The sequence below is a fragment of the Chiloscyllium plagiosum genome, unplaced genomic scaffold, assembly GCF_037043375.1.
Source record: "Chiloscyllium plagiosum isolate Xiang-an unplaced genomic scaffold, Cpla_swu_hap1 HiC_scaffold_39, whole genome shotgun sequence".
NCBI classification, from domain to species: Eukaryota; Metazoa; Chordata; class Chondrichthyes; order Orectolobiformes; family Hemiscylliidae; genus Chiloscyllium; species Chiloscyllium plagiosum.
In genome coordinates this window covers 53,714,636-53,740,172 of record NW_028270177.1, presented here as the reverse complement: position 1 = coordinate 53,740,172, position 25,537 = coordinate 53,714,636, and the positions used below count along the sequence as shown (strand labels likewise).

Genomic DNA, 25,537 nt, shown 5'->3' with positions numbered 1-25,537 from the left:
CACGTTTGAATTTTATTTTTTCTTGAGGCGTAATGTTTTGAAATGACATAGAGAGGAATGTTTTCCAGACATTTACAGACAATGACCATTCTCCTTGATACATTCCTTGATACAATCAAATAATTTTGTTGACTAAACACGACAAAGGAGAAAGAGGCTGACAACTAGAGAGCTGCATTCATAATTTCACATGGACTATAAACGCCTCCGACAGCTGTTCCTTGCAGTTATGCACAGAATATTGAATGTCTCTGATTCCAGGGCTTGGAACTCGGATGATATGACCGTCTGCAGCACTGGTTACTTCCTTGTGTGAGGTAACTCCTGATGGAACACATGTGACACTCTATTGCTCATTAAGAAATATATCCAAAATAGGAGCTCAGAGCAGCATTTCCGTTGTCTTTCTGGTGCTGTCCCTGACATGCCCTGTGGCACTACACTTATTCTGTGATTCCTGAGGGTTCGGCACATGCTTCCACGATCGTATTATGGGCAGTAATCTGCATTTCCGCTTCAATAACGGGTGTGTGAAGCGGAGGTCCACAATTCTCTATTCAATTTTTCTCTTCTTATGCGCAACTGCAATACAGTAAAGGATCAATTAATATTGTAAGATGATATTAAGAGGCGTGTGAAATACCGAAGTTTTAATGACATTTATGCAATGGTTAGAGATTACCTTGATTCAGGAAGTAAGGATGTAAAGTCTGTTTGGCTGGATTTGAGGAACAGTGAGGCATGAACTCACAAGCATATGTAGTTTACAAGCCCACTTGCAGTAACCACAAAGCGAAATAAATCGTACAAGGAAAAAATATTGTGTGTGAGTGACAAAAATGGCAATAGTCATGCGTGATCTTAACTTCCCATCTAAAACTCTCGGTTCCATTGGAAAAACGTTTGCAGAACAACAATCAAATAATCCCACATGTCCCATAAAAAATCACGAGGGATATCTTGGAAATTGATTACTCTACTGGTGACTTAATTTTCCTATTTTCTTGGAAACCATCTCTTTAATTGTGAGCATCAGAAAAGGCTTTCTTTTGCCAGCAAGAAATAAATATGTGAAAACCTTTGTTCGTTTCATATATAAGAACACTGAGACTCCTCTGCACTGCACATCTTTTGTGTTTCTATCGATTTTAATAGTAGCGTGTCTTTTGATTCTTCCCAATCAGTCTCCCATGGGGAACATTGTTGAACGCCTTACTGAAGTCCATATAGACCACATTTACTGCTCTGCCCTCATCAATCTTCTTTGTTACTTCTTCAAAAAACTCAATCCCGACATGAAACTGCATCTGCCAAGAATACTCCAATTGTTGGAGCGAATCCTGAGGAACAGAATGTACATGTATTTGGAAAGGCATGGACTGATTCGGGACAGTTAACATGGTTTTGTGCGTGGGAAATCATGTCTCACAAATTTGATTGAGTTTTTTTGAAGAAGTAACAAAGAAGATTGATGAGTGCAGAGCAGTAAATGTGGTCTATATGGACTTCAGTAAGGCGTTCAACAATGTTCCTCATGGGAGACTGATTGGCAAGGTTAGATCTCATGTAACAGCAGTGGACCTAACACCGACCCTTGTGGTACGCCGCCAGTACATGGACACCAAGAAGAACATGTTCCATTAACTACAACACTGTTTTCTATTGGCAAGCCAATTCCTGATCAAAGCTGCAATCTCTCCCACAATTCCATTCCACCGCATTTTGTATAATAGCCTATTGTGGGGAACCTTATCGAACAACGTTCTGAAACCCATATACACCACATCAATCGGTTTACTGTAATCTCCCTGTTTGGTCACTTTGTCAAAAAAAGTCAATAAGACTCGTTAGGCAAGGCCGACCCATCACAAAACCGTGCTGACTGTCCCTGATCAGATTATTCTTTTCCAGATGGTCATAAAGCCTATCTATAATAACCTTTTCCAACACGTTACTAACAAGTGCAGTGATACTCACTGGTCTGTAATTGCCAGGGTTGTCTCTACGACACTTTTTGAACACGGGAACAACGTATGCTATGCTCCATTCCACAGGCACTATTCCTGTAGATAACGATGATTTGACGATCGATGCCAAAGGCTCATCAATCTCTTCCCTTGCTTCCCAGAGGATACTAGGACAGATCCCATCCAGCCCAGGGGACTTGTCTGTTATCACACTCTGCAGTATTTCTATCACCTAATCCTTGTGAACCTCAATCTCTAGTACTCTGGACGCAAGTATCTCAGTATCATCCTCGCCAACATTTTCATTTTCTATCGCGAACACTGTCGAAAAATATTTATTTAGCGCTTCCCCAATCTCCTCTGACTCCACACACAACTTCCCATTATTATCCTTGATTGTCCCAAATTTAACTCTCGTCATTCTTTTAATCCTGACATACCTATGGAAAACCTTAGGGTTAACCCTGATCCTATCTGCCAACAACTTCACATGTCTCCTCCTGGCTCTTCTCAGCTCTCTTTATAGGTCTTTCCTGATATCGTTGGAACCCTCGAGCGCTCTAACTGGTATTTCACATTTTGTCCTAACATAATAAGACTTCTTGTTCTTCTTGACCAGGGATTCCACTTCCTTAGTAAACCACGGCTCACACGTTCTATATCTTCCTCCCTGCCTGACAGGTACATACTTATCTAGGACACAAAGGAGCTTTTCCTTGAATAAGCTCCACATTTTAATGTGCTCACCCCCTGCAGTTTCCTACTCCATTCTACGCTTCCTAAATCTTACCTAATCTTCCTAAATCGTGGGACTTGTGCCTCACAACACACTTCACATTCAACAACCAGATATACGAACAAATCAACGGAACACCCTTGGGCTCACCGATGTCGGAACTCATAGCAGAAGCAGTAATACAAAGGTTAGAGCAGTCTTACCGCAAATTCAACCCAAACACTGGTTCAGATACGTGGATGACACCTTTGTAATCATTAAAAACACGGAAATTGAGAAAACACACAGGATCATCAACTCCACACTCACAGGAATCCGATTCACGAGAGAGGAAGAAAAGGGCAACCAACTCCCATTCCTAGACATGATGGTACAGAGAACACCTAACGGAGAATTCACCACAAAGGTACACAGGAAAGCCACACACACAGACGAAGTCCTAAACTATGAAAGTAACCACCCCAACACACACAAACGAAGCTGCATCAAGACACTATTCAAAAGGGGCACAACACATTGCAGCACACCAGAACTGCAAAAAGAGGAAGAGGAACACCTATACAAGGTATTCGCCGAAAACGGATATCCTCGCAATTTTATCAACAGATGCCTAAGGGATAGACCACGGAAAGAGGACATGCCACAACCCAAAGGACTAGCCACACTACCACACATCAAGAACATCTCCGAACTGACAGCCAGACTACTGCGACCACTAGGACTCTTAACAGCACACAAACCAACAGCCACACTCAGACAACAGCTTACCAGAACTAAGGACCCGATACCCAACATGAGCAAAACTAATGTAGTATACAAAATCCCATGCAAGGACTGCACAAAACACTATATAGGACAAACAGGAAGACAGCTAACGATCCGCATCCAGGAACATCAACTAGCCACGAAACGAAGCGACCAACTATGCGCAGTCGCCACACACACAGACGACAAGCAACATGAATTCGAGTGGGACAACACTACTATTATAGGGCAAGCCAAACAAAGAACAGCCAGGGAATTCCCAGAAGCATGGCACCCATCCACAAACTCCATCAACAAACACATCCACTTGGACCCAATATACCAGCCACTGCAGCGGAGAGCTGAAACTGACAACAGCAAGCGGCAAGGACAGGCCACTATAAATGCCACACGAAACACCACATAAGCGCTTCACAGGAGGATCCCAAGCACGGAGGATGCCACCTCGACAGGGGACGAAACGTTTCCAACAAAAACGTCCAGCTCGGCGAACAGAAACACATCATTGTCTTGAGTGTTCCAGAGTTTTTCATTGTCCCAGAGTCCAGATGAAGTTTGCATTCCTCACGTACGTGAGCGAGAATGATTTCAATGTCTCAGATCAGTTCCTGTCCCGAGAACATCAGAGTCAATGTCCCGTCCTCTACTCGGTCGGAAAGTTCACACTTCTTCATTCTCCTCTGATTCCATTTCCCAAAGAGTTTCTCAAGATTTCCAAAGCTGGAGCCTAAATTATATGGTTTGCTTCCTAAACATTTTTTCAACTGCCAACTGACAATATTTTCACAGTATCTCTTCACAATCCTCTGGCTTGCACCATGTCCAGGGATGAGAAGTCCCGCTTGGTGGAGAGATTCCCGAGGCTGATAAGTTTCACTTTGGAACAAAAATGGTTAAGTGGCGATTTCCTGCGGTTGTTTCTAATGATGGAGAGGGAGCGGTGGGGAATGAGCACTTTGACGAGCAGGAGGAAGTGTTGCCAGTGACCCGAGTCAGAGAACAGAGGACAGGGATTAAAGGAATCTAATGAAAAGTAGCACTTCTGCTCAGGACGTGTCGAGCAGTGTATCTGGAAAGAGAAACAGAGATAATGTTTTAACTATGGAACATTTCTGATGAAGAACTCGAGTTTCCCAAGTCTAATCAAATTACCGGCCTGGTTCACAAAATAGTTTTTCTGAACTTTGAGCGAAAATTGTACCAGCAGGAAAGCATTCACAACGTAGTCAGCAGGATTCGGACCTACGTGGGGAAACCCCAATGGATTTCTAATCCATCGCCTTAACCACTCGGCCATGACTACCGACAGCTCAGGTGGGTTGAGCATTGACCAAATCAGCCGTGATCTCATTGAAAGCTACCGTTGACTTGAGCGAAATGCTTCCATCTCCTTTCATACCTTTGCTGTCATTTGTAAGGTGCGAGAAACCAATGTAAAAGAAGAAAAGCACAAAGGTAGGAAAAGATATTTGCAGGCAAACTGAGTCAAAATTATTTATTGAAAGGAAAATCACACTTGGCAATTTGCCATATCTCTTTGCGAACATGACCAGCAGAAGTAAGCAAAGGAGCTATTGATCTGAGTATTCTCGGACCTGAAGCAAACAAAGTTTAGTGAAATATTCATTTCTTTTTCTGGCGAACGAAATGATCTTTCCTGATGGTTACAATGAAAGAGATGGTTCCCAATAAAAGACAGAGATTAATTCGCATGTAGATATATTTCAATGTGACACGATTCATTTTCAGTCCCTAATTACCCCAGAGATGGAGGAGGTAAGTTACTTTTCTTCACTCTTCAACTCCTCAGCACGGAGGTACAAACATGAAACCGCTAGAGATGGAGTTCTTGAATTGGGAACCAGAGACACTGAAGAAACTAGGCAAAAGTGAGGACTGCAGATGCTGGAAACCTGACTTTAGATCAGAGTGATGCTGGAAAAGCACAGCAGGTCAGGCTGCATCCGAGGAGCAGGAGAGTCGACGTTTCTGTTGCTAGTCATGCTCCGCTGCACAAACAATTTTCGTTTTTGGCTCAGATTTCCAGCACCTGCAGCTATTTGTTTTATGTTAACCTTCATAATGTTTTGGACAAAACCAATGACCTGCCAGCACGGAAAATCGGCAGAAGTACTGGTACACCGATATGTTTGCTGAACAATACAACCATTCCATGAGCGGGAATACGATCCGGGACACGGTGCTGAGAATACCGAATCCTCACAAGTAAATAACAAGACAAGGCGATAGATACTATCGTACTTGGTGTAAATAAAACACCCTGTCTGAACATTTTCGTTGCAGATTTTTTTCAAATTGTCTTCGAAGATTTACAAAGTGGGAAAAGGCCATTCCGCCCGTGTGCATTGCGGCTAATCAGAGAGCCATCTATTCTAGTCGCAGTTTCGAACTTTGGCCCAAAGTCTCGTGTGTTCTAATGTTTCCAGGTCAAATGTCAATGAGGTTATCCTATGTTCTTACATGGCACAATAATGGGACAGAAGTATAACGAATTGTAACTCTTTTGAGAAACTCATGCTCATTTTCACCCACAGAGGGAGACACACCAGAAGATACCGCCAAACTGACGGAGGTGTCCGTTGTGGAGAGCTGGAATTTGAAATGGACAATAGGACAAATGCAAGCTTTACATGCGGAAGCACAGAGGCGATGTCCCGAGAGAACTTTACAGGGGAGCGTCAACGTATACCACGGTTAAAGCAAAACAGTCCCCTCGAGCCAGGTAGGACTAGAACCTACAATCTTCTGATCCGAAGTCAGACGCGTTATCCATTACGCCACTGGCCCAAGAGACAAGCCTGCACTTGGCAGAATGTCGATATGTAATGCCATGGACTTTCACGGAATCAGAATTAAAAAGGTGAACAAGCACCGAAGATAATCACCAACATTGCTTCACTTCGAAGTTTCCAATTTTTGAAGCAGTGCCTTTCACTGGCAAAGGAGAAACATTTGTCCTCAGCTGCCTGCTTCAGGGTCGCCTCCTTCTCTGCTGGAAGTTTCCATCGTTTTATTCACAGTCACGACGCGATGTCATGAGCCACTCCAGTGAAAAAGTGTCATGGTGTCGTCCAAACAAGACCCTGCAGATACTCAGCGAGAGACCTCGCGTCATTTCGAGCTCAGGATGTGGAATTAGACGAGATGCGTGACACCTTTTATTGGCGCCGCCACTTCACTGCAAATTAGCGGCTCAAAACGAGCCGTTGTTGCATCAACTTGATTTGTACCTTCCTGTCGTGCTTTTGCTAAACAACATCAGATAGATCCCATCCGGCCCAGCTGACTTATCTATTTTCACACTCTGCAGTATGTTGTGGTTCTGTTCGCCGAGCTGGAAGTTTTTGTTGCAAACGTTTCGTCCCCTGGCTAGGGGGCATCATCAGTGCTTGGGAGCCTCCTGCGAAGCGCTTCTTTGATGTTTCGTCCAGTGTTTATAATGGTCTGTCCCTGCCGCTTCCGTTTGTCAGTTTCAGCTGTCCGCTGTAGTGGTTGGTATATTGGGTCCAGGTCGATGTGTTTGTTGATGGAGTTTGTGGATGAATGCCATGCCTCTAGGAATTCCCTGGCTGTTCTATATCTGGCTTGCCCTATGATAGTAGTGTTGTCCCAGTCGAATTCATGTTGCTTGTTGTCTGCGTGTGTGGCTACTAAGGATAGCTGGTCGTGTCGTTTCGTGGCTAGTTGATGTTCATGCATGCGGATTGTTAGCTGTCTTCCTGTTTGTCCTATATAGTGTTTTGTGCAGTCCTTGCATGGTATTTTGTACACTACATTAGTTTTGCTCATGTTGGGTATCGGGTCTTAAACTACTGAACTTGTGCCTCACAACACACTTCACATTCAACAACCAGAATTACGAACAAATCAACGGAACACCCATGGGATCACCAATCTCGGGACTCATAGCAGAGGCAGTTATGCAAAGGTGAGAACAAAAAGTCCTACCACAAATTCAACCCAAACTCTGTGTCAGATATGTCGATGACACGTTCGTAATCTTTAAAAACACGGAAATAGAAAAAAACACACCGGATCATCAACGCCACACTCACAGGAATCCGATTCACGAGAGAAGAAGAAAAGGATAGCCAACTCCCATTCCGAGACATGATGGTACAGAGAACACCGAACGGAGAATTCACTACAAGGGTATACTGAAAAGCCACACACACAGACGAAGTCCTAAACTATGAAAGTAACCACCCCAACACACACAAACGAAGCTGCATCAGGACACTATTCAAAAGGGCCACAACACACTGCAGTACACCAGAACTGCAAAAAGAAGAAGAGGAACACCTATACAAGGTTTTCGCCAAAAACGGAGACCCGCTCAACTTCATCAACAGATGCCTAAGAGAATGACCACGGAACGAGGACATAGCACAACCAAAAGGACTAGCCACACTACCATACATCAGGAACATCTCAGAACTGACAGCCAGACGACTGCGACCCCTAGGACTCATAACGGCACACAAACCAACAACCACGCACAGACAACAACTCACCAGAACGAAGGACCCGATACCCAACATGAGCAAAACTAATGTAGTGTACAAAATACCATGCAAGGACTGCACAAAACACTATATAGGACAAACAGGAAGACAGCTAACAATCCGCATACATGAACATCGACGAGCCACGAAACGACACAACCAGCTATCCTTAGTAGCCACACACGCAGGCAACCAGCAACATGAATTTGACTGGGACAACACTACTATCATAGGGCAAGCCAGACAGAGAACTGCCAGGGAATTCCTAGAGGCATGGCATTCATCCACAAACTCCATCAACAAACACATCGACCTGGACCCAATATACCAACCACTACAGCGGACAGCTGAAACTGACAACCGGAAGCGGCAGGGACAGACCACTATAAACACCGGAGGAAACATCAAAGAAGCGCTTCGCAGGAGGCTCCCTAGCACTGATGATGTCGCCTAGCCAGGGGACGAAACGTTTGCAACAATAATTTCCAGCTCGGCGAACAGAACCACAACAACGAGCACCCGAGCTACAAATCTTCGCACAAACTTTGAACTCTGCAGTATTTCGAATATCTCTTCCTTGTGAACCTCAATCTCTTCTAGTCTAGACGCAAGTATCTCTATACCTTCCTCGCCAACATTTTCATTTTCAATAGCGAATACTGTCGAAAAATATTTATTTAGTGCTTCCCCGATCTCCTCTGACTCCACACACAACTTCCCACTATTATCCTTGATTGTCCCAAATTTAACTCTCGTCATTCTTTCATTCCAAACATACCTATGGAAAGCCTTAGGGTTAACCCTGAACCTATCTGCCAACAACTTCACATGTCTCCTCCTGGCTCTTCTCAGCTCTCTTTATAGGTCTTTCCTGATATCGTTGGAACCCTCGAGCGCTCTAACTGAGTTTTCACATTTTATCCTAACATAAGACTTCTTGGTCTTCTTGACCAGGGATTCCACTTTCTTAGTAAACCACGGCTCACGCGTTCTATATCTTCCTCCCTGCCTGACAGGTACATACTTATCTAGGACACACAGGAGCTTTTCCTTGAATAAGCTCCACATTTTAATGTGCTCACCCCCTGCAGTTTCCTACCACATTCTACGCTTCCTAAATCTTACCTCGATACATCGTAATTTCCCTTCCACCAGCTGAACCTCTTGCTCCGTGGAGTACACCTATCCCTTTCAATCACGAAAGTAAACCTGAGAGAATTGTGATCGCTGTCTCCAAAGTGCTCACCTACTTCCGAATCTAAAACCTAGCCAGGCTCGTTACCCAGTACTAAATCGAAAGTGGCTTCGTCCCTTGAAGGCATGTCTACATACTGTGTCAGGAAGCCGTCCTGCACACACTGGACAAAAACTGACCCATCTATAGTACTCGTACTGTCGTGATCCCAGTCAATATTTGTATTTTTTCTTGAGTGTTCCAGAGTTTTTCATTGTCCCAAAGTCCAGATGAAGTTTACATTCCTCACGAACGTGAGCGAGAATTCTTTCAATGTCTCAGATCAGTTCCTGTCCCAATAACATCAGAGTCAATGTCCCGTCCTCGACTCGGTCGGTAAGTTCACACTTCTTCATCCTCCTCTGATTCCATTTCCCAAAGAGTTTCTCAAGATTTCCAAAGCTGGAGCCTAAATTATATGGTTTGCTTCTTAAACATTTTTCCAACTGCCAACTGAAAATATTTTCACAGTATCTCTTCACAATCCTCTGGCTTGCACCATGTCCAGGGATGAGAAGTCCCGTTTGGTGGAGAGATTCCCGAGGCTGGTGAGTTTCACTTTGGAACAAAGTTGGTTAAGTGGCAATTTCCTGCGGTTGTTTCTAATGATGGAGAGGGAGCGGTGGGGAATGAGCACTTTGACGAGCAGGAGGAAGTGTTGCCACTGACCCGAGTCAGAGAACAGAGGACATGGATTAAAGGAATCTAATGAAAAGCAGCACTTCTGCTTAGGACGTTCAATAAAAACTGCAGAAACCCGATGTGTCGAGCAGTGTATCTGGAAAGAGAAACAGAGATAATGATTTAAATATGGAACGATTCTGATGAAGAACTCGAGTTTCCCAAGTCTAATCAAATTACTGGCCTGGTTTGCAAAATAGGTTTTCGGAACTTTGAGCGAAAATTATTCCAGCAGGAAAGTATTCTTACATAGTCAGCAGGATTCGAACCTACGTGGGAAAACCCCAATGGATTTTTAATCCATCGCCTTAACCACTCGGCCATGACTACAGACGGCGCAGGAGGGTTGAGAATTGACTAAATCAGCCGTGATCTCATTGAAAGCTCTTGCTGACTTGATGAGCTAAATGCTTCCATCTCCTTTCATACCTTTGCTGTCATTTGTAAGGTGCGAGACACCAATGTAAAAGAAGAAAAGCACAAAGGTAGGAAAAGATATTTGCAGCCAAACTGAGTCAAAATTATTTATTGAAAGGAAAATCACACTTGGTAATTTGCTAGATATCTTTGCGAACATGACCAGCAGAGGTAAGCAAGGGAGCTATTGATCTGAGTATTCTTGGACCTGAAGCAAACAAATAGTGACATATTCATTTCTTTTTCTGGCGAACGAAATGTTCTTTCCTGATGGTTACAATGAAAGAGATGGTTCCCAATAAAAGACAAACATTAAGTCGCATCTCGATATATTTCAATGTGACACGATTCATTTTCAGTCCCTAATTACCCCAGAGATGGACGGGGTGAGTTACTTTTCTTCACGCTTCAAATCCTCAGCGTGGAGGTACAAACATGAAACCGCTAGAGATGGAGTTCTTGCATTGGGAACCAGCGACACTGAAGGAACGATGTAAAAGTGAGGACTACAGATGCTGGAAACCTAATTTTAGATCAGAGTGATGCTGGAAAAGCACAGCAGGTCAGGCAGCAACAGTTTCTGTTGCCAGTCTTGCTGCGTTCCGCAAACAAGTTTCGTTTTTGGCTCAGATTTCCAGCTACTGCAGCTATTCGTTTTATGTTACCCTTCATAATGTTTTGGACAAAACCAAGGACCTTCCAGCATCGGAAAATCGGCAGAAGTACTGGTACACCGATACGTTTGCTGAACAATGCAACCATTCCATGAGCGGGAATACGATCCGGGCCACGGTGCTGAGAGTACCGAATCCTCACAAGTAAATCTTCACACGAACATTTTCGTTGCAGATTATTTTCAACTTGTCTTCGAAGATTTACAAAGTGGGGAACGGCCATTCCGCCCTTTGTGCATTGCGGCTAATCAGAGAGCCATCTATTCTAGTCGCAGTTTCCAACTTTGGCCCAAAGTTTGGTCATGGTGTCATGCAGAAACTCAGCGAGTTCACTCAGACATTTTTGTGTGTGCAGAAGGATTTGCCACATTTAAGGCAAATGCAATGGCATCCCGAATGGGTGTATAGACAGGAAGCGTTCGGAGAGATTAGGAACACATTTTGGCAAATATGGTTCAATTAATTTCGGTTATCTGTTCAGCAGGGACATGTTCGATAGTAGGGTATTTTTCCGTGCTCGGCTTTGTTGATGTGCTCCCGCAGCTGACACCAGTTTTAATGGACCATTTGCAAAAAAATGCACTCTGTTTGTTAGGCAGTAAGCGCGTTTGCCTTTCTTTCTGGAGGGTGGATGGGACGAGTTGACCAAGCGATGAGGGTCTTTCCGGACTTTTGCTGCCAATGACCATTCGTTTGGCACCTTCCCAACTTTGCCATCAAAGAGTTTGGCTGAAGAATAATACCGCACGTATAATGTTACCCCCCTCAGCTCTCCAACGAATCCAGAAACTGACAACTCTTCATGTGGAACAGAAGCAAAACAGAAAGGGTGGACCATTGCCAGACACACCGAAGCATGCATGCTGCCTTTGTTGCAGTGCAAGCCGATTACGTCATGAACTGCTCAGAGAAACGGCAGCGAGACAATTCAGGACATACTGGAGATTTAGTGCATTGCCAAGTCACAGGAAGTGCTCAACAAACATAAAACAAAACAGAACAGCAATAATCCATGAAAAATGAAGTTTACCAATTGCACTCGTGATGAAATTAGGTCAACAATGCGCTGATGACTCCATCTGATCGAGAGGACCAATCACCAGCCCCCTTCACCAGGACAGTAATGAATGAAATGCGAGAAATACAAAAAACATTTCTCATCGCGATTGCCAACCTTTTCGCCACTGCAACAACAAAAACGGCGAGCAGATACAATGCAGAATCTGGTTTCGTATCAGCAATGAAATAGTAATATCCATTCACTTTCAGTGAAAACGGTGAACAAAGGAAATTGTCTGAAATATAAATACCCAGCGCAGGCTGCTTGGTTCCCCGATTATACTGCTGCACAGACTTTCATATTTAAAGGTACCTTTCAAGGAGAGTGTTTGTGGCTGTCCATATGACAATGGAAATTGTTGCCCTCGTTCTCACTGCCATTATTAATCGTGTTGGGTTTGGCATCCTCACCTTGCACGCGGGAGTTCAGTGTACAATTCTCTGCTGTGAAAAATCGGAGTGCTTTGGAGCAGAAAGATGCGAAGCTCGTCTGCTTCATGGAGATGTTGTTGGAATGTTTTGCGGTGCTGGGAAGTGGGATCCTCACAGTTCTGGGTAACATCCTCAGGGTTGCAGAGCCTGTTGTGAAGCCTACTGTCCTGTGGCGGTTGGAATTGATTTAGTTTCAGTGCCGCTGGGTCCAGTTGTTGGTGTTGCAGATTGGATCCTGATCAATGTGTCTATTGATGGAATCCATGGATGGGTGCCCTGCTTCTAGAAATTCTCTGGCTGCCTTCTGATTGCCATGTTCTATTACAGTTGTGCTGCTCTCGAGGATGCTTTCTGTCTGTACGTATAGCTACTCGGGACAGCTGGCCGTGCCAATTAGTGACGGCCACACAAACTCTTTGCCAAGAATATGTATCCCACAACTGCATTCCCAGATGTCTGGCACACTAAATTGTCAACTAGGATATGCCATAAAGCAATTGAAACACCATGCTTCCCTTTAATAAAATAAATTTCTGGAAATTGATAGCCAGACTCCTCTGAACACACGGATTTAGGACAGCACATAAACCAACAGCCTCGCTGAGGGAAAGCTCACCAGAAAACAATATCCAATGCCCATCTTGTGCAGGACAAATGTGGTTGTCAAGATTCCACGCAGGGACTGCACGAAACATTATATCGGAGAAACAGTCGGACAACTAGCGAGCTGCAATCATGAACTTCAGCCAGCCAGTATACGCCATGGGCAGATGTTCTTGTAGTTGTATGTAGGGCATTGAGTGTTTCTGATTCAGGGGCTTGTACCGTCTGTAGCACTGGTTAATTCCTTGTGTTGTAACTACTGTTAGAACATATGTAAAAATCGATTGCTCATTGAGATGTACATCCAAAATATTAGCCGAGAGAAGGAATTTGGTGGTTTTTCTGGTGCTGTTCCTGTCATGCCGTCTGGAACTGGACTTATTGTGTGCTTCCTGACGGTTCGGTGCATGCTTCCGTGATCGTATTCTGGGCAGAAACCTGCGTTTTAGCTTCGATAGCGTGCGTTTGCAAATCTGGTACACCTCCCTGTATTTTGTTATCTCTTATTGTGTGCAATTGCAACACGGCAAATTATTAATTTACATTGGAAGGTGACAAACGGAGGCGTGTGAAATGCCAAGGTATTAGTGACATTTATTAATTGGTTGCATATTACTTTGATTCAGGAGATAAGGATGTAAAACGTGTTTGTGTAGAAATGAGGACCAGTGAGGAAAGAAGTCATCCGCAGGTGTAGTTTACAAGTGCACTCGCAGTAACCACTCCGTACAAGAAACAAATACTACATGTGAGTGATAAAAGATGGCAATAGTTACGGGTGATCTTAGTTTCCAATCTCCCACTCACGGTTCAATGGTAAAAAAAAAGGTTGGATGACAATAATCAATAAATCATATCTGTCCCAGAGAACAACGCGAGCCATATTTTGGTCATCGATTAGTTTACAGCTGACTTAGTCTCTGTCTTTTCTTGGAAACCATCTCCTTTGTTGTGACCATCAGGAAAGATATTACTTTTGACATAAAGAAAATGAAGATTATGTCACTAATCTTTGTTTGTTTCATGCCCAAGTACAATCAGACGACCTTGATCAACTCTGCTAGTCATGCTAGCAAAGAAATCTGGAAACATGCCAAGTGTGATTTTTCGCTCAATAAATAATTTTGATTCAGTTTGACTGAAACCACCTCACCCTAAAGTTGTGCTTTTCTTCTTTTAAAATGGTGTCCGGTATCTTCCAAATGACGGCAAAGATATGAGAGCAGATGGAAGCAATTTAGCCGATCAAGTCTGCGACAACATTCAATGAGATCATGGCTGATTTGGTTAATTCTCAACACCCGTTTTTATCCTCATCTCCGTGATGCTCCATGTCTGTCTATCACAGCCTTGAATACACCTCGCCTTCACAGCCCTCTGTTCTTAGGAAACCCACAGATTTGCTACCCTCTGAAAGAGTGAATATCCTCCTTATTATTTTCTTAAATGTTTGATCCCTTCATCTGTGAGAACGCACTCTCGTCCCAATTTCTCGCGGGTGTACATCAGAGCAGAATAAGCCCCTGAAGGTAGGTCTGCACTCTCCAGTGCCATTCCGTGTATTTGAAACATTTTCATATTTTGACCTCTGATGAAACATAGTAGACCTAATTTGCACATCAGATTTGCCAGTGGTGGATCTTTTCAAGAAGACTTCAATGAGCGTAATTCTACTGGCAGTGAATAGGGCTAGACAAATTAGATTACTGACAGTGGGGAAACAGGCCCTTCGGGCCAACAAGTCCACACCGCCGTGCTAAAGCACAACCCACCCATCCCCCTACATTTACCCCTTACTTAACACTACGAGCAATTTAGCGTGGCCAATTCGCCTGACATGACCTGCACATCTTTGGACTGTGGGAGGAAACCGGAGCACCCGGAGGAAACACACGCAGACACGGGGAAAGCGTGCAAACTCCACACAGTCAGTCGCCTGAGGCGGCAATTGAACGCGGGTTTCTGGCGCTGTCAGCCAGCAGTGTTAACCACTGTGCCACCGTGCCGACCTAATGCAAGGACATTTTTCTTTCGCGATCCAGTGCTGTGTTTATTCAACTCTCTGCACATGAAAATGGATCCTACCTATCCACTTTATCTCTCATCAATATGCGTGCAATTCAAATTGATGCGGCCATGACTACATGCGCGCAATGCTGTCTTAGTATGTCTTATGTAATGGAAAGTTCCAACCTGAAACACCAGGATTTGGCTTTCCTTGGCACCCCAGCATCCTCCTCCTTTCGAAAGCAAGAGAGTCTGACAGCAAATACTGGGGTACCAGGAAAAGCCAAATCCTGGTGTTTCAGGTTGGAACTTCCCGTTACATAAGACATACTAAGACAGCATTGCACGCGTGTAGTCATGGCCGCGTGATACAGGTAATGGATTAGAAATCCATTGGGGCTTCCCTCCGCAGGTTCGAATTCTGCTGGCTCCGTTTTCAGTGATGTCATGCAGCACGAGTTTTCACTCACAGCTCAGAAATCTCGTCTCAACAACAAGACCAGTCAGTCGATTAGACTTCACAAACTCAAGTTATCAATCAAAAATGAAACACACTTAAAACATTATCTCCGTTTCTCTTTTCACACTTACTGCCAGACCCATTGATATTTTGCAGTATTCTTTGAATGTACTGTGCAGAAGTGCTGCTTTTGAATAGATTCCTTTTACCGCAGTCCTCCGTTCACTAACTCTGGTCAGTGGCAACACTTCCCCTCGCTCGTCGAAGAGCCAATCCCCACCACAAATTTTCCCATCATTATAAATTGCCGCAGGAAATTGCTGAAAAACCATCTTTGCTCCAAAGCGAAACTTTTATGTGCAGCATCGTTTCGTTTTTCTAATGGGGCCAGGTAAATGTTTTCCAAACAGAAACCATTGGTATGACGAACGATAAAAAAAGTTTCTGCATTGCTTTAATGGTTAATGTAAAGAACTGTGGATTCTGGGAATCTGAAGCAAAGACAGAAACTGCTGTCGAAACTAACCAGTTTGGCAGTGCCTGTTGGAGATTACCGAGTTCTGATGAAGTTTTGAAATATTTGTCTCTGATTCTCTCTGAATAGACGCTGTAAAATCTGCTGATATTCTCTGGTATTTCTGTTCGTGGTTTTAACTGAATGCCTATTCCATTTATAAGGATGATACAACCAAAACCATCACAAACCAAAATTAAGAACTAACACCTCAGCATCTCACTCCACCGCAAGCCCAAGGATAACTACACGATACTGCACTTCTCCAGCTTCCACCCTAAATATATTAAAGAAGCCATACCGTAAGGAGAAGCGCTTCACCTGCACAGGAACCGCTCAGATGAGGAATAATGCGACAGACACCTAAAGGTTTTGAAGGATATCCTCATGATGATGGGGTACATGTTGAACTGATTGACCACCAATTCCGGTGTGCCACAGCGAAAATCTGCTGCGAACTCGTCAGAAGACAGACAGAGGATGCGACTAATAGAGTATCTTTCATCGTCAGTACTTTCCTGGAGTTCAGCACGTTCTTCACAGGATTCAGCATGTCACCGATGATGATGACCATCTCACTAAGAACATCCCCATAGCTTCAATTCTCACCTTCAAACACCCAGCAAAATTATAACATACGACCGTTTACAGTAAACTACTCAGCCTTCACATAGCATTAACCACAACACCACAGCACCATGTCTTCACAACCTTTGCAAGACATGGACACTACCATCACTCGTTAGTACACCACCCACCACGTACACGACAGGTACTCATGTGACTCAGGCAATGTTGTTTGTCACATATTCAGCAGGCAATAATACCACAAGATACCACAAGATACCCAGTAATGGTATATTGGCGAGACCATGCAGATGGTGTGCCAATGGATGAAAGGTAACGGCATAACAATTGCCAGACAGGATTATTCACACCCAGTCGGGGAAGAGTTCAGCAATCAAGGACATTTGGTTTTCAATCTTCGACTAAATGTCGGCCAAGGCGGCTTTCGAGATACACAACAACGCAAAATCGCCAAACAGAATTGGATCGCCAACTGCCTTCGTTGTGGTGATGGCATCAACCATGATATTCGGTTCATGTCACACCACATGTGACCCACCACACTGTTCTGTATCTGTGAAATCTTCCTTGTTGTTCTGTTTTCACACCATCCCCGTGACATGTTGTTATTGTCTCTATACCTTAATCACTTTGTTCAATATTGGCTAACTGATAATTTGGGTCAGACTCGCAGCATGCAACTCGAGCCAAAGAAAAATCAGAAGAACTGGGGATGCTGTAAACCAGGAGCAAGGGCAAGGGTTACTGGATGGGGTGGGGGAACGGGAGTGGGGCATCGTGGCGAAGGGGGAAGGTGCTTCGCTGGTCTGGGGACATCTGTGGAGGAACATGAAAGTTAATGTTTCGGAGCTGGTGTCCCTTCCTCTGGTGTTTTTGTTGTGGAGCGGTTTTCCAGTTGCTTCTGTTTCTGTTCCATGTCATCCCAGTGCCTTGATATGTCTCCAGTACGACTTTATTTTAACGGTTTGTAATTATCCCTTTGCCTCACTTTGTTGGATCATAGGTCAACCATTCTGTTGGCACTCAGTTATTGACACATTACTCACACTGTCTGATACTCTTGTTCACTTGCAGAGACTAAGTCTTTGACACTCCGCTCCCACAATTTGCCTGATATTTTGATCTGTCTGCCCTTGATCTCTATTCCCTTAAATTGAGTGTTCTGTGTTATTCCCTCCCACTTCACCTAACGAAAGGGCTCTGGTCCGAAATCTTGTTATTTCAAATAAACATGTGCATCTATAACCTGGTGTGATTTCTGAATTGGTCCATCGCAGTCCAAAACCGCAACCTCCACAGCAGGTACACGGAAACACCACCACACGCACGTTCCCCTCCACACTATGTTCAAGTTCAAGCTCCTGTTGCCGCATGTAATTCTGAACTTGTTGTTGTTCGTGATGAAATCTTAAGGTTCAAGCGGTTCTTTTGCAATGTATGTACTTTGGAATGTGGTTCAATTTCAAAGGAAAACATACTTCAAGGGACGATATATGCTTCAAAGCTTTGCCTGAGTTGTTTAAATGTCATTTATCTTGAACCCAGTGAACTGACGGAAGAATAAACATGCTTTGCACTTCTACCACACGGTGCCAGGGACCCAGTTCAATTCCAGCCTGTGTCGAATGTCTGTATGGTGCTTGTACTCCTCCCATGTGTGCGTGAGTTTTCCTCCCACATTATGAAAGCTGTGTAGTTTCGGTAGGATTGCCAAATGGAAAAATACCCAACTTGTCCAGGTATGTGGACTTCAGGTTATTTCCCTGTGAGAAACTGGAAGTGGATCGATTAGGAAGTGGTTTTTGTTGGGATAATCTTCACTGCTTTGGTCTGGGCTTGATAGACCGAACGGCCTACTTCCACACAATTGGGATTTTATGAAAATTATTGCGATCGTGCGATTTTCCAGACAGTCCGAAAGATAAATAATGTTTCCAGGTGTCGTTTTGAATGTCTGCAAACGATATTCCAATTCTCACACAGGAGCTACACCTCGAAGTCTGCACTTATGCAATTTAAAGTTGCGCATTCAGTGTTCACGCTTCGGAAATCACAGCTTTTTACCATTAAGATCAAATCTTGTGTTTCTTAATTTATATCATAGACAGTCGAATTAGTCTCATTTATCTACATTTAATGCATGTACTTCAAACTGATTGGAATGGTAACTTCTCAGATTCAGGTTCATTTTGATCGTGGATAGGTAGATGACAACCACTCTTCCCATCATCCCAAGTGATTTGCAAGGCATCGATCACCAACGCTGAGCCGTGCTGCTCCCTGGGAGAGAGTGAAGCACGGTGATGGCCTGTTCGGTGACATCATACATGTATTTGTCTCCGGTTAGTTTCTATGGCGTAGGACTGACAATGAGGGGAAGTTCGAAGGCAAGAGCTGATTCTGGGAGGGGAAGCCTCTTGAAGAGGTTTTGGCAGTATCTGAGAGACTTTCCAAACTTCAAACAGGCAAAGTCATTGAATAGAATCTCGGGGGATGCCTTCTAACAGGAGAATGGTGGAACCGAAAATATATAACATAGCCTAAATGAAGATAAATACCGCAATCTTAGCAGGACGAATGGTAAGAAGAACATATTTGATTGAGGACTTCCGGCTGAAGCCTGTAAGTAGCGCAGCTTAGTCAGCTGCTCATAAATGATGATAAAACATCTATCCTTTAACTGATCACCTTCAGCCACGTGCTGGAGTATGTCGAATCTACTTATGTCTACCTTTTGCTGCAAAATGGCTATGGAGACGTGTATGTCTTTGATATCAGGCTTATTCGGAAGAATGGCTCCACTAAGGTTTGAAGTTAGCTTTCGTGATTCGTTGGTGAGCACTGCTGCCTTACAGCATGAAGGACCTGGATTCGATTCCAGCCTCAGGCGACCGTTTAGAGTTTGCATATTCTCCCTGTGTCTGCGTGGGTTTCTTCGAGTTACTCCAGTTTCCTAGTCCAGTCCAAAGATATGCAGGTTAGATAAATTGGATATGCTAAATTGTACCTCGTTCTCCAGAATGTGTTGGACAGGAGCAGTGCAAAGTAGTAGGGAAGGGAAATTGCTGTGGGTGGAATACTCCTTAGAGGTTGCGTGTGAACTTGTTGGGCCTAATAATCTGTTTCCGCACTGTAGGAATGGTATGATTCTATTTCATAGCGTCAGTACTTGAACAGTGTAAGGCATAGTACAACTCAGCAGCTTGCTAGTAAAATAGTGAATGGTGGATTCACGCTAATTATCTGTGTCAAAGTTAACTGGCAAGTGTTCATTTCAATTCGAATTGACGACTATGCAAATTTAATTGAAACAGAATCATGGCTGGAAAATACTTCCAGTGAAAATGCATCACCAAATTCAACATTTCTATTCATGGCAAGTTGCTGACTCAGCCGATCTCAAATGTCTGATTACATGAATCTGCTGTAAGAACACAGGGATACATATTTCCAAACTGCTCCTCTCAACTCTGTAGCTTAAGCGTTACATTTTTGTGAAGGTTTTCTTACCTCCCAGTAAGTGTTGGCCTTCTAACAATTGAGTTTGACAAAGTTTATTTGAACAATTCATTAAACTATTTGGATGTTTTGAAGTGGGGGAGGAGAGCAACCCTCTGATCCACTGGGACAGTGAAGGACTGACTGAAGGAATACCTATCCCATTGTGATGTATAGTAGCTTGCAAGGGAACATACAGATAATGATTTTCCCATTCGTTTACTTCATTTGTCTTTAGGACGATAGTAGTACTAGAGTTCGAGTGTGCTGTCAAATGGAAATTGTTGATGAATCAAAAAGCTGCGACAGTGGTGAATGGATTGAAATTATACATAAAGTGCCAATCGAACTGACTCAATTGCCATGGAATGGAACTCAGCCGGCGTGGTAGCAACTGTGAAAAGTGTCAGAGAAGTAATGTTTCTTGTCCTACATGTCCTCTCTTCAGTACTGTTCTGAAGAAGAGTCATTTTGGCCTCAAAACGTTAACTGTCTTTCTCTCCAAGTATGCTGTTAGGGTTGCTGAACTTCTCCAGCACTTTCTGCTTTCATTTCAGTTATTAAATGTCGGCAGCATTATCCTTTTGTACGAATGCTTCATAATGGCGCTGTCCAACATATTGAGGTATGTTGTCGATATATTTGTTCAGTCAATCAGGGAGTATTCCATCACACACTTGACGTGAGCCTTCTCGGTATTAGAGAAGCGATTGAAGTCAGAAAGCCCATGACTGATGGAAGTTTTCTTGCCATCTGGCCTGCTCTTGTAGGGAGGACAGTTCATTTTGGGGTTAATAGTAACTCCCAGATTGTTGATCGTTGAAGACTAGGTAATGGCAACACCATTGAATTTCCAGAGGTGTTGATTAGGTTATCTTAATCAGGATGTGTGAAATTCATTTCACTTGTCTGCCCAGGCCTTCACATTGCCAGAAGTCTGCTGCATTGTGAAATGGAATGCTTCAGGAGTTGAGGAGTTAAGAATGCGGCTGAACTCTGGACATTTATTAACGAACAGAACCTTGAATAATTCCTGACGTGAGGTCCTGGAGTTTAGATAACTGACCTGCAACAACCAATCCAGTTTCTGTGCGTCTGGAGTCACATGTATCTTGGAGCAAATAAGAATAGCAGCTTTACTTCCCTAAGGGGTAGAGGCAAATCGGAAGGGATATTCCATGGTAGGTTGTAATGGGTTAAAGGCATTAGACATAGAATTTCAACTTAGAATTCATGGCATCTATCGTTGCAGGGTTTGAATTAGGTATCTGATATCAATTCTGGAATATCTTCATGTGAGCTGATTATCATTTACTGACGAGCAATTCTTCTCCAAAACTGGGATTAAGCTTGTTATTAAGCTTCTTCATTTCTCAGAAACTTGAATAAAAAACAAACAAAAAAATGTAAGCAATGCTACAGTCTCAGTCTCCACTAGCTGCTTTTACACAGTACAATGCAACACCTTTGGTGATGCATCAACTCAGATTTTCAAACAAGGAGCTTGTCAGTTGCCTGAAGGGAGAGATAACGTCGCACAGAAAACTGCATCAAACAATTCAAACATGTGGAGAAGGTGATCCTCACTATCCTGGTCTTCATTGGCGTTCCTTATAAGGCATTATGACAATTTCACTTGTTTTAGTCTGCTGCTGATCTGCTCTTTGGTTTTAACTTTTGAACAATAAAGTCTCCAATTCACTGACAGGTTTCCTTATTTAGACACAGGAAGTGCGATATCAGTTCACTGAGCAGTAGTCTGCTTACAATTCTCCAGTGATAGAGACTCCCGATGTCACTGCAAATGCAGAACTTCCTAATCTCTGTGTTCTGCCACCCGTTCCGGTTTCATACCGTTTGTAGGTATGGTAAGAAATCAGGCAAGCCAGTTGCAAAAATAGGTCAACGGAAGTGAAACATTAACTCTTGCTCTCCCACAGATGATGTAAGACATGCTGAGCCATTTCTGTTTCTGATATACAAATGAAGCCTGTTTTTGGGACAACTTTGAATGTTAAGTGGTGACCTGAGAGAAGTAATGCAAGACACTAAAATGAAGTGATAAACTGTTTCAGTTCGCTGTGGATTCTGCAATGAGTCTGAAAATGAGGTTCAGAGTATTCAGGACAGATGTTAGTGAGCACTTCTACACACAATATTTGGGAGAGGTTTGGAACTCACTTCTACAAACGACAGTAGATGCAGGGTTTTTATTTTGTTTGCCAGAATCAACCCTGTGATTGTTTACATCTATCTCTAAGGACAATAGCAGCAGAAACAAGAGAAAACTGTGACCTCAAATCACCTATCAGGGATCTCGCCTTTCTGAGTTGGAAGTATCTAGCTATTCCTAAATCCTGGAACTCCCTCGCTAACAGCATTTTGGCTGTACCTCTATGTTAAGTTCGCTCAAGTTTCTGTACAGGAGCTCATCATCTCAATCACTGGAGTAATTAGGGATGGGCAGTGAATCCAATGCCATTAAGTGACGTCTGTATGCCACTAATGAGTTTCGAACATCTGCAGGTTCTACGTGTTCGCCCACAAGCGATCGGGAGAAGGGAGTAGTGGAGCAGGGCGTTTGCGTAAAGTGAAAGGCAATGATGACTGGAGGGCGTGAGGCTGTAAGTGAGAGAGGAAGTGGTGATGCAAGGCTCACTGTTGGTGTTAATGGGTCAGCCAATACTGGCCACTGTTTACACTGACCTACACAACATTGCTGATCAATTCACCACAATGATACTGTTCTCTTGGCGTTGTATTCCCTCTGTGCATATTAACGTGGTTAATGGGCCCCGAGAGGATGGACGTATCTTCTTTATCCTGTCGGCTAAAACAGATGAATATATCAGTTTGAAATGAACGCAATACGAGATTGGCTCTTTCTGTGCATTTGCACTGGAGAATGTCCAGGTGTGAACGTTTCTTTTCTGTATCAGCAGAGGTTAGTTTAAATTCTTATGGAGCAACTTTAATAAAGTAACAAATGTCCAAGTTACTGTGATTGAACAGCTAATTAAATACACATATGGATTTGAACAGCATCTTCTGCGCTGACACCGTTGATGAATTAGTTAAAGCTCCTGGTAATAACGAGACTAGTATGGTGTCACATCCTGGCGTTGCATGTCTTGTACATTGAAGGATCGTTGCTTAGACTTCTTTAAAATGCTGTATTGTTGATCCACCATACCGAAAGAGCATGCTTCTTGTGTTTGAGCTCAGCGCATTTTTATTTCGTGTTACCACGTCCTGCCGCCTGCTGTGGCCCCATTAGTCAATATAGATCCTGCTAATTCAACGGAAAGATTCTTTACTTTGTTCCACAAGGACGTTTCAGTTAACAGTCGAATGCGCTGAAACTTCCAACCTAATAAATTCGAAGATCCCCTAAAGCAGTCCGTGACTGAATTCCAAATTCAATGTGCCATTCCCTGAACGACTATTGTCCTCTATCAGTTTTACTTTTCCAAATGAAAGACTGAACCATTCATTATGGAGACATTTTAACAATCTGATACCCCCAAGTCAGACACACCCATGTCACTGGGAACCAGCTCACCTCCATCAGGAATAATCTCCTTTTTTGCCTCTCAGTGCCTTGTGTGTTCCAGAGATTTTCATTGTCGCAGAGTCCAGATGAAGTCTCTATTCCCCATGTACAAGGGTGAGAATTATTTCAATGTCTCAGACCAGTTCCTGTCCCGACAACGTCAGAGTCAATATTCTGGCCTCTGCTCGGTTTGACAGTTCACCCTTCTGCATTCTGATTCCACTTCCCAAAGAGTTTCTCAAGATTTGCAAAGCTGGTGCCTGGATTGGTTTGGCTCCTTAACAATTTCCAACTGCCAATTGACAATATTTTCACAGTAAAGCTTCGGAAACCTCGGGTCTGCACCATGTCCAGTGATGAGAAGTCCCGTTTGGTGGAGAGATTCCCGAGGCTGGTGAGTGTCACTTTAGATCAAAGATGGTTAAGTGGCAATTTCCTGCCGTTGTTTGTAATGATGGGAGAGGGAGCGGTGGGGAATGAGCACTTTGACAAGCAGGAGGAAGTATTGCCACTGACCCGAGTCAGAGAACAGTGGACAGGGATTAAAGGAATCTAATGAAAAGCAGCACTTCTGCTCAGGACGTTCAATAACAGCTGCAGAAACCCGATGTGTCGAGCAGTGTATCTGGAAAGAGAAACAGAGATAATGTTTTAAATATGGAACATTTCTGATGAAGAACTCGAGTTCCAAAGTCTAATTAAATTACTGGCCTGGTTTGCAAAATAGGTTTTTTGAACTTTGAGCGAAAAGTCGCCCAGCAGCAAGTCATTCATAGCGGAGTCAGCTGGATTCGGACCTACGCGGGGAAACCTGAATGGATTTTTAACCTATCACCTTAACCAATCGGTCATGAGTACTGACTAAAAAGCAGAGTTGAGCATGAACCAAATCAGCCATGATCTCATTGAAAGCTGTCGCTGACTTGATGGGCTAAATGCTTCCATCTCCTTTCATACCTTTGCTGTCATTTGTAAGGTGCGAGACACCAATGTAAAAGAAGAAAAGCACAAAGTTAGGAAATGATATTTGCAGCCAAACTGAGTCAAAAATGTTGATTGAAAGGAAAATCGCACTTTGCAATTTGCTAGATCTCTTTGCAAACATGACCAGCAGAGGTAAGCAAGGGAGCTGTTGATCTGAGTATTCTTGGACCTGAAACACAACAGAAATACGTCTCTTGGGTACTATTTTGGATGTATTTCTCAATGAGCTATCATGTTTTACACATGTTCCATCAGGAGTTACCTCACACAAGGAAGTAACCAGTGCTGCAGACGGTCATATAATCCGAGTTCCAAGTCCCGGAGTCGGAGACACTCAGTGCCCTGTGTGTACCTACAAGGAACAGCTGTACATGGGGTTTACAGGGTAACAGAACTGCATGAATGCAGCTCGATGGTCGTCTGTCTTCTTCTCCTCTATAGTTTTCTGTGCAGTCCCTGCGTGCAATCTTGTCAACTATGTTTGACCGGCACAAGATGGGCATTGGTCACTTGTCTCTGAGAGAGGCTGTTGGTTTATGTGTTGTCATAATTCCGAGTGTAAGGAGGAATCTGGTTGTAAGTTCCCAGGAACTTACTTCAATAAATGGAAGTGTGCTTTTTAACTCGCCGTGTGGCATATCCTCGCTGCGAAGTTCGTGCACTGCGAATCTCGTTGCGGGACAATCCAATTTTGGCAAAGAATTTGTGTGGCAGTCACGAGTTGTCATGACCAGCTATCCCTAGTTGCAATACGGACCAATGGCAAGAACTACAAATTCGATTAGAGCAGCACAAGTTTAATGTGACAGGGCAAACAGAAGGCAGCCAGATTTCTGGGT

The 25,537-nt window shown here is 43.5% G+C and overlaps 3 non-coding genes across 3 annotated transcripts; all 3 read right to left on the bottom strand.

Moving 5' to 3' along the window:
- Nucleotides 1-4,689: 4,689 nt before the first annotated feature.
- On the bottom strand, nt 4,690-4,771 carry trnas-aga (transfer RNA serine (anticodon AGA)). Its single transcript has one exon. It is a non-coding gene; the product is annotated as a tRNA-Ser (tRNA).
- A 1,432-nt stretch (nt 4,772-6,203) lies between these two features.
- On the bottom strand, nt 6,204-6,276 carry trnar-ucg (transfer RNA arginine (anticodon UCG)). Its single transcript has one exon. It is a non-coding gene; the product is annotated as a tRNA-Arg (tRNA).
- A 3,881-nt stretch (nt 6,277-10,157) lies between these two features.
- Nucleotides 10,158-10,239, bottom strand: trnaf-aaa (transfer RNA phenylalanine (anticodon AAA)). Its single transcript has one exon. It is a non-coding gene; the product is annotated as a tRNA-Phe (tRNA).
- Between the last annotated feature and the right edge of the window lie 15,298 nt (nt 10,240-25,537).